The 7015-nt window shown below is 40.6% G+C and overlaps 1 protein-coding gene across 2 annotated transcripts in view; it reads right to left on the bottom strand.

Moving 5' to 3' along the window:
• LOC104939680 (tetraspanin-18) overlaps window positions 1-5536 on the bottom strand; it is a 36869-nt gene extending 31333 nt beyond the window's left edge. For both annotated transcript variants that reach the window (XM_019256173.2, XM_019256174.2), the window contains exon 1: window positions 5374-5536. The gene's annotated coding sequence lies outside the window, so the exon portion shown is untranslated. The remainder of the gene's footprint in view (window positions 1-5373) is intronic.
• Window positions 5537-7015: the final 1479 nt, after the last annotated feature.

Genomic DNA, 7015 nt, shown 5'->3' with positions numbered 1-7015 from the left:
CAAAGTCTGGCGGGCTAAGCGCTCGCTCCTGAAACACTCCCGGTGGGTTTGAAGTCGCGTGCAGGACGGACCAAATAAGTCACGCTCACGCAACGCGCCGGGAAGCCAGTTTGACCGGTGAGAGCACGCGCTGAGCGGGTTCCCATTCGCCAAGAATCGCGATTCATTTTTTCTGTCAACCGATGCGAATCGTCACGCATTTGTACCGATTTTTAAATCGTGTCACGATGCATCGTTACGTCTCTAGTGCTAGTTATTTTTCTTCCATATCATGTGAACCAGTGACATAACTGAAAAAACAGGACTTCCTCCATCTTATATAAACTAAGCATATTTTTTCTGATACAGCATTTATTTATTTTTCAGATTTTGGATCCATCTTGAGATATGATTTGAATCTCTGTGTAGAGATGAAGTGATTAACGGAACAGTTTGTCTGTCACGATCAAAGAAGTAGAGGCGAGTTAGGAGTCGATCTTCAATGCAATGTAAACAAACACGAAACACCAAATCAACACGAGATTAGAGTTTCCTCACCAACACGGCACCGACATGAACCGACATGAAGTATGTTCTCAAATCAATTCTTTCTTTTTTACTAAACGTGCACAAACAAACAAACAGTCGCTGTAACGGTTACCCTGCTGACTAACTCTGTTAGTTTATTAATGTTTGCCGTCCCTGTTAAATAAATCATGGTAACATCCCCGTGAACTTTGTCTAAACCCCGTCCTGATGTGTGGCGACCTCTCAGTGAACCCGTTACATTATCACAACAAACGGCTTCAATCAAATTTAGATTAAAACCTTTTTTAATTTAAATCTGATCCACCGTCCGACCTCTCAGCTCCTCTCGGCTCCTCTCGGGTCTTCAGAGGACGTCTCCTGCTGCTCGTATAAAGTTTGCGATGATCAAACTGAAGTTATCGAGTTTATCTTTGGTTCAGATGTTTTCTGTGGTCTGAATGAGTTTTACAAAAGAAAGGCCGATGACGGAGCAGAGTTCACGGAGCGTGTCGCTCGGCGGAGGTCGACCATCTGCTTTTTAATTCACTTTGACTGAACTTAATCTCGTTAAAACTAGAAGCCTTTGAACGAGCAGCGGGGCATTAGCATTACGTGTCCGTGGTGTGTTTGAGGGGAACAGGTCGTAATTTAATCAACTAATCAGGGAAACGAGCTTCTTCCTCCTTCATTCATTAGCCGAGGTCTGAGGGGTCGCGGTTTTTGTCGTGTCATGACATGTTTTTGTCTCTTTTTCTTATGAAACACTGAAAACTTTCACTTCTTCTGGAAGTAAAACTCAAACTTTGGTTGAACTTCTCATGAGTCACTTCCACACTGAGGCCACGTTCCTTAAATTTCAGCTAAATTTAATGTAGTTTATGACAAAAACAAGCAGAGCTACAGTTAATATTTTTTATTTTAATTAAAATACTGTTTAATCTGTCAGAAAATAACAAAGAAAAATTACCCCGAGCGCAAAATATTAAATTTGTGAAGATACAAAATGAGAAAATTCAGGTTTTGTTGATCAATAATCAAAATAGTTTCATCGGTTAATCATTTTCGGACTAATCCATTTGATGTTTTGAGTTTTAAAATGTGATGAGATTTCTTTGAGCTCAACAAAATTATTTAATTTATAACGAACGAGATGAAGAAGAATCATCGTTTGCTTCGTAATTAACTTTTAAATTATAAAAGTGCATCAAAATTGGTCAATGAACTATTAACAATCCAGTTCAGGGACTCATTTTACTATTTTTATACTTTTTATACTTAACTAAATAATTTGAGAAAACAGTTCGTGGATAAACTGATGAGGAAAATGTCGTTTTAGCACTAAACTCTGATGAATAAAGAATAAACCAACAACCTCACGGTCTGAACTCAGTGACCGTGTTCGACTCCGTCACCTCAGACGTCTCCGTCAGTCAGTCTGACCTCAGTCCAACCAGCAGCTCCTCCCTCACGTCACCCCCACGAGAGGCTCTGCAGGCGGGGTGGGAAGTAAAGTAGCAGCAGCCGGTCCTGGAGGATCTCCCCGTCAGTCCTCTTGACCACGCTGCGATCCACAAATAGACTAAAGTGCCTCACGCTGCACATGGAGGGGGACGGACAGATGGACCCGCGGGCCCTCCTCCGGAGACGCGACCTGAACTTTCAGGATTTGAAGGTGGTGAGACGGAGGTCTGCTGGGATTTATTCACCCACGTGACTGATTATTTCTGGACTTTTGGGGCTTTATTTAAACTGTGCAACCAAATCCAGCGACCACGGATAGTAGATGAAGAACATACGTCCTGAAACCAACAGATGACCAGCTGGAAAACAGCCAGAAACCTCTGTGATGTTCACATGCAGGTGTTTGTTTGTTACAGGTGTGCCAGGTGGATCAGCTACGGCAACCTCCAAGGGTCAAAACTCAAAGCTGAAACATGTGTCGTCACATATTCAGTCACTGGACGTGTTTAATTCACCGTTTCGTGTCAAAAGAACAAACAGAAATTTGAATAAATCAAACATCGAACAATGAAACGTCGCTGGTAGCACTTAACACAAAGTGCAGCTGAGCATGATGGGATCTGTAGTTTTGCAGGACAAACGTTTGACCTGATGGTGGCGCTACATTAAAAGTGTTTATATGAACATATAGGACGCAGTCTCTTCTTGGCAGGGCCGACTCTGAACGCCGAGTCCTTGGGCTGGTGGATATAATCCCGTCCTGAACATCTCCATCGTGCAGATGGTGCACGCGAACGTGCCAAACCGATTTATACACAACGCAAAGAAAAGTCTCCTGATAGAAACCGCCTGGCAGCCGATGAGAGCCCGAACGTGGAGGACGGGTCAGAGCGAGAAGCTGCACAGACTTCACGAGGCGTGAAAGTAACAACAAACAGCGTCCAAATGCTCGTTTGGCTGATCGTCCGGACGCCGTGCCAGCGAGTCAGCGCTCGTGTGGAACGAAAGAGGACGACGACTTCTGTCTGAAAAACACTCAGAGCTGCTGAATCCTTTTTATGGACGAACGTTAAAGACACAGTGACTCTTTAAAATCAGTTTCTGTTTCCAAACACTGACGACTGACGACTACAGAAAACCTTTAATGTTCAAACTGTCTGCACTAAAGCTGCAGTTCCTCTAACGTCCACCAGAGTCTGGCTCCACAAGTGAGTCAGTCTCCATAAGTCCCCATGTCCAAATGTCCAACTTCACAGCAACAAGCTAACAACGAGCTTAAATAAGCTAACAACAGGCTAACAGCAAGCTAACAGCAAGCTAACAACGAGCTAACAACAGGCTAACAACAAGCTAACAGCAAGCTAAAACAAGCTAACAACAGGCTAAAACAAGCTAACAACGAGCTAAAACAAGCTAACAACAAGCTAACAACGAGCTAAAACAAGCTAACACCAGGCTAAAACAAGCTAACAACAAGCTAAAACAAGCTGACAACAAGCTAAAACAAGCTAACAACAAGCTAAAACAAGCTAACACCAGGCTAAAACAAGCTAACACCAGGCTAAAACAAGCTAACAGCAAGCTAAAACAAGCTAACAACAAGCTAACAACGAGCTAAAACAAGCTAACACCAGGCTAAAACAAGCTAACAACAAGCTAAAACAAGCTGACAACAAGCTAAAACAAGCTAACAACAAGCTAAAACAAGCTAACACCAGGCTAAAACAAGCTAACACCAGGCTAAAACAAGCTAACAGCAAGCTAAAACAAGCTAACAACAAGCTAACAACGAGCTAAAACAAGCTAACACCAGGCTAAAACAAGCTAACAACAAGCTAAAACAAGCTGACAACAAGCTAAAACAAGCTAACAACAAGCTAAAACAAGCTAACACCAGGCTAAAACAAGCTAACACCAGGCTAAAACAAGCTAACAGCAAGCTAAAACAAGCTAACAACAAGCTAACAACGAGCTAAAACAAGCTAACACCAGGCTAAAACAAGCTAACACCAGGCTAAAACAAGCTAACAACAAGCTAACAATGAGCTAAAACAAGCTAACACCAAGCTAACAACAAGCTAACACCAAGCTAAAACAAGTTAACCGAGCAGCAACCTCTGTGGCTGGTAAATGAAACCTATGTGGAAATGCTAAAAACTGCAGTTCCTCTAACGTCCACTTGAGGCTGGCTCCAGCAGTGAGTCAGTCTCCATAAGTCCAAATGTCCAAATGTCCAACTTCACAGCAGAAATAAACATGTTTACAGCCTGGTACAAAAAACAGTTTTGGTCTCTGTAGCTAATTTCCCCGTTCATGACAACTGTACTGAGGGTGAATTTATATACAACTCACCTGTTCACATTATATTAAGGCTTAAAGTTATGCAGGATTAAGAGCGGGGCGCTTTGATTGACAGGTGGGTGTGGTTACAGGTGGCTTGTTTGTGCAACCAGGCGTCATTCAGCTCCACCTCGGCTTGACTTTTCAATTTTTAGATTAACCGTTAGGCGGCAGAGGACTACAAACATCAGAAACCATAGAACTACTTCAGGTTCTGACTTTTATTTTGAAAGGTCTGTGCTGGTTCAGTGTACCTGACTGTTCTTTCAGGGACTCTGCAGTGAAATGCAGTTAGAGTAACAAGTTTTATAGTTATATTTGTTTGTTTACGCAGATAAACTACAAGATCCTTCAGGCTGCTGCCAAGATCGACACCTGAGAGCGTCGTTTAACATAGAAACACTGAATCTGACACGATTAATCAACAGAAGATGATTTAAAATCAGCTGTTCTGATGACTGATTCAACATCTGACTGAAAAACACCAAACATGTCGCTTTTTCTTTGTCTCCTGTGACTGTTGACAGATTTCATTTTAGATTTAAAGACAATTTTCTGATAGATTACAAACCAAACAACCATTCACCATCAGTGCTACAGCTCATATTGATTTATTTATTGATAAAATGTAAAAATAAATGTGTTTCAGCAGCCTTACATAACAAACAAGGAGGAACAATGACATTTTTACAGTGTATCTAATGGAGATATTGTGTCTAAATGACCTCAGACATTATATTTATGTTGTATTATTGGTTCACATGCTGTTAAACATATTTTAAAGGACTAAAAACATGGAAATGAATCTAAAATATTGTTTCATGCACATTTAAACTCGATATAATGCTCTAAACTTTAACATTTATATCAAACATTAGCCTCTGTGAGGTTTCTCCCCTGTAAATCTGATTTAATGTTTTAATTAATGTGAATATAAAGTGATGTTTTATTGTTTTAGATGAACTTCTGACGGTCACACATGAGCATGTGAGTTAAATGAAGATTTAAAAATGTGATTTAAACCGTTTAATTTAGTTTTTTAGTGGATAATCGACGCTAACTTACCGCCAACAGACGAGCTTCTTTCCTCCGCAGAGCGGCTCGAGTCGGCTGGTTAATCCCACAGACGGTCGCCGTTCGGCGGCTCGGTGAGAGGAGGAGAGCCGGCGGACGGAGCTCGGAGCTCGGTGTGACTGCTGCTGCGTTCACGGTCCGTCAAACTACGCAGTTTAATATAGACGGCTTCCGGTGTGGTTTTTCAGAATAAAACTACATCCGGAGGAAAAAAAAGTGTTGCCCTGAAATCTGATGAAAAAGTAACGATTCTGGAAAGTAACTATGTTTAGGTGTATGTATATACTTAGTTACTTTCCAGAATTGTACTGTATCTAAATCCTTCAGATTTGAGGTATTTGTACTATATATTATACTTCTACTCCATTACAGTTACTTGACGACTTTAGTTACAAGTTACATCAATAACACTGGGGAACACAGTTTGTGTTGAGTTCGGTCTGACAGCTGTTTTTAACTAATCTTTGGGTGCAGAATCCAAAACTGATCTCAGGTTTTCTCCTTCACGTCAAGTTTTTAAACTATAGGATCCCTGTTTTCTTAAAAAATATGAAAAATACTGTACTTAACAGATATGTGCTTGTGTCCAATGATCTTTTTGGGGATACCAAATGCAACTTTTCACGTGTTCCTTTGGTCCACATCCGTAAACTCTCCACACACTACTTGCACACTTTGTGAGGGGCCCATGTCTTGTTGTCTTGATCACTGAGTTTTACTTTAAAATATGTAAAATATGCTTGTTGGACAGATGCACTGATGTTTGCTTTCCTCTGACTTGGAATGGTGAAACTAGCACAAATACAGCAAAAGGAATCAGGGTGGTTTAGGCGTTTACGATGAGAAGTAGCAGGAGCAGACCTGATCTGGAACAAAGGAAATATATACCTATGGAAATCAAACACTAAGATGGAAAAGTTACAAGCTTTGGAAACTACAAAAACAGCATCAGACCAAACAGAACTTACAGCGGTACAAGTCTTACTACAGCTGATCAGTAGAACTTTGCTGATCTGAAGGGTCAGCTGTGGAGAAGAAACTTGACTTGCTATTTTTTGACTGCAGTTTTGGTTTTAATCAGCATAAAAATCTAACAACAGATTTTTTTCTCAAATTGTTCCCCAGTGTAATACACAATAGATATTTTTATATTAATATTAGATAAAGGGTAAGATTAGTTAAAATCCCTAAACTGAAATTTACAAGCTACCCAGCTGTTTATTTAGTTCAATAATTAAACACCAGTACACCAGAGTACTTTTACTTTTGATATTTTCAGTTTATTTTGGTGCTAATACTTTTAAAAAGATTAATTATTATGTTGCGTCTGGTATTTTGTTGACTTCAGTTTAACTCAGCATCACGCAGGTCTGGCTCACACTGGCACTGTGCTGGTTTTGAAGAGTGTCTATGAAAACATGAAGTCTGGTGACCTTTTACAAAACACTCTGCCCAGATACAGCCAGCGCAGAGCTCCAACCTGTGAGGGTCTTAAAGTCGGCAGTTTTTTGTTACTCAGCGTTTTCACTTGTTTGCCATCACAATTCACGAAGCAATCCCTCTTCAGAAATATTAAAACTACAAAGTCGCCCCTCTGAAGAATTCCCTTCTCATCTCCTGATATTGAATATGT

Source organism: Larimichthys crocea, chromosome VIII (genome assembly GCF_000972845.2).
Source record: "Larimichthys crocea isolate SSNF chromosome VIII, L_crocea_2.0, whole genome shotgun sequence".
Taxonomy (NCBI): domain Eukaryota; kingdom Metazoa; phylum Chordata; class Actinopteri; family Sciaenidae; genus Larimichthys; species Larimichthys crocea.
This window is presented reverse-complemented; position numbering and strand designations above follow the sequence as displayed.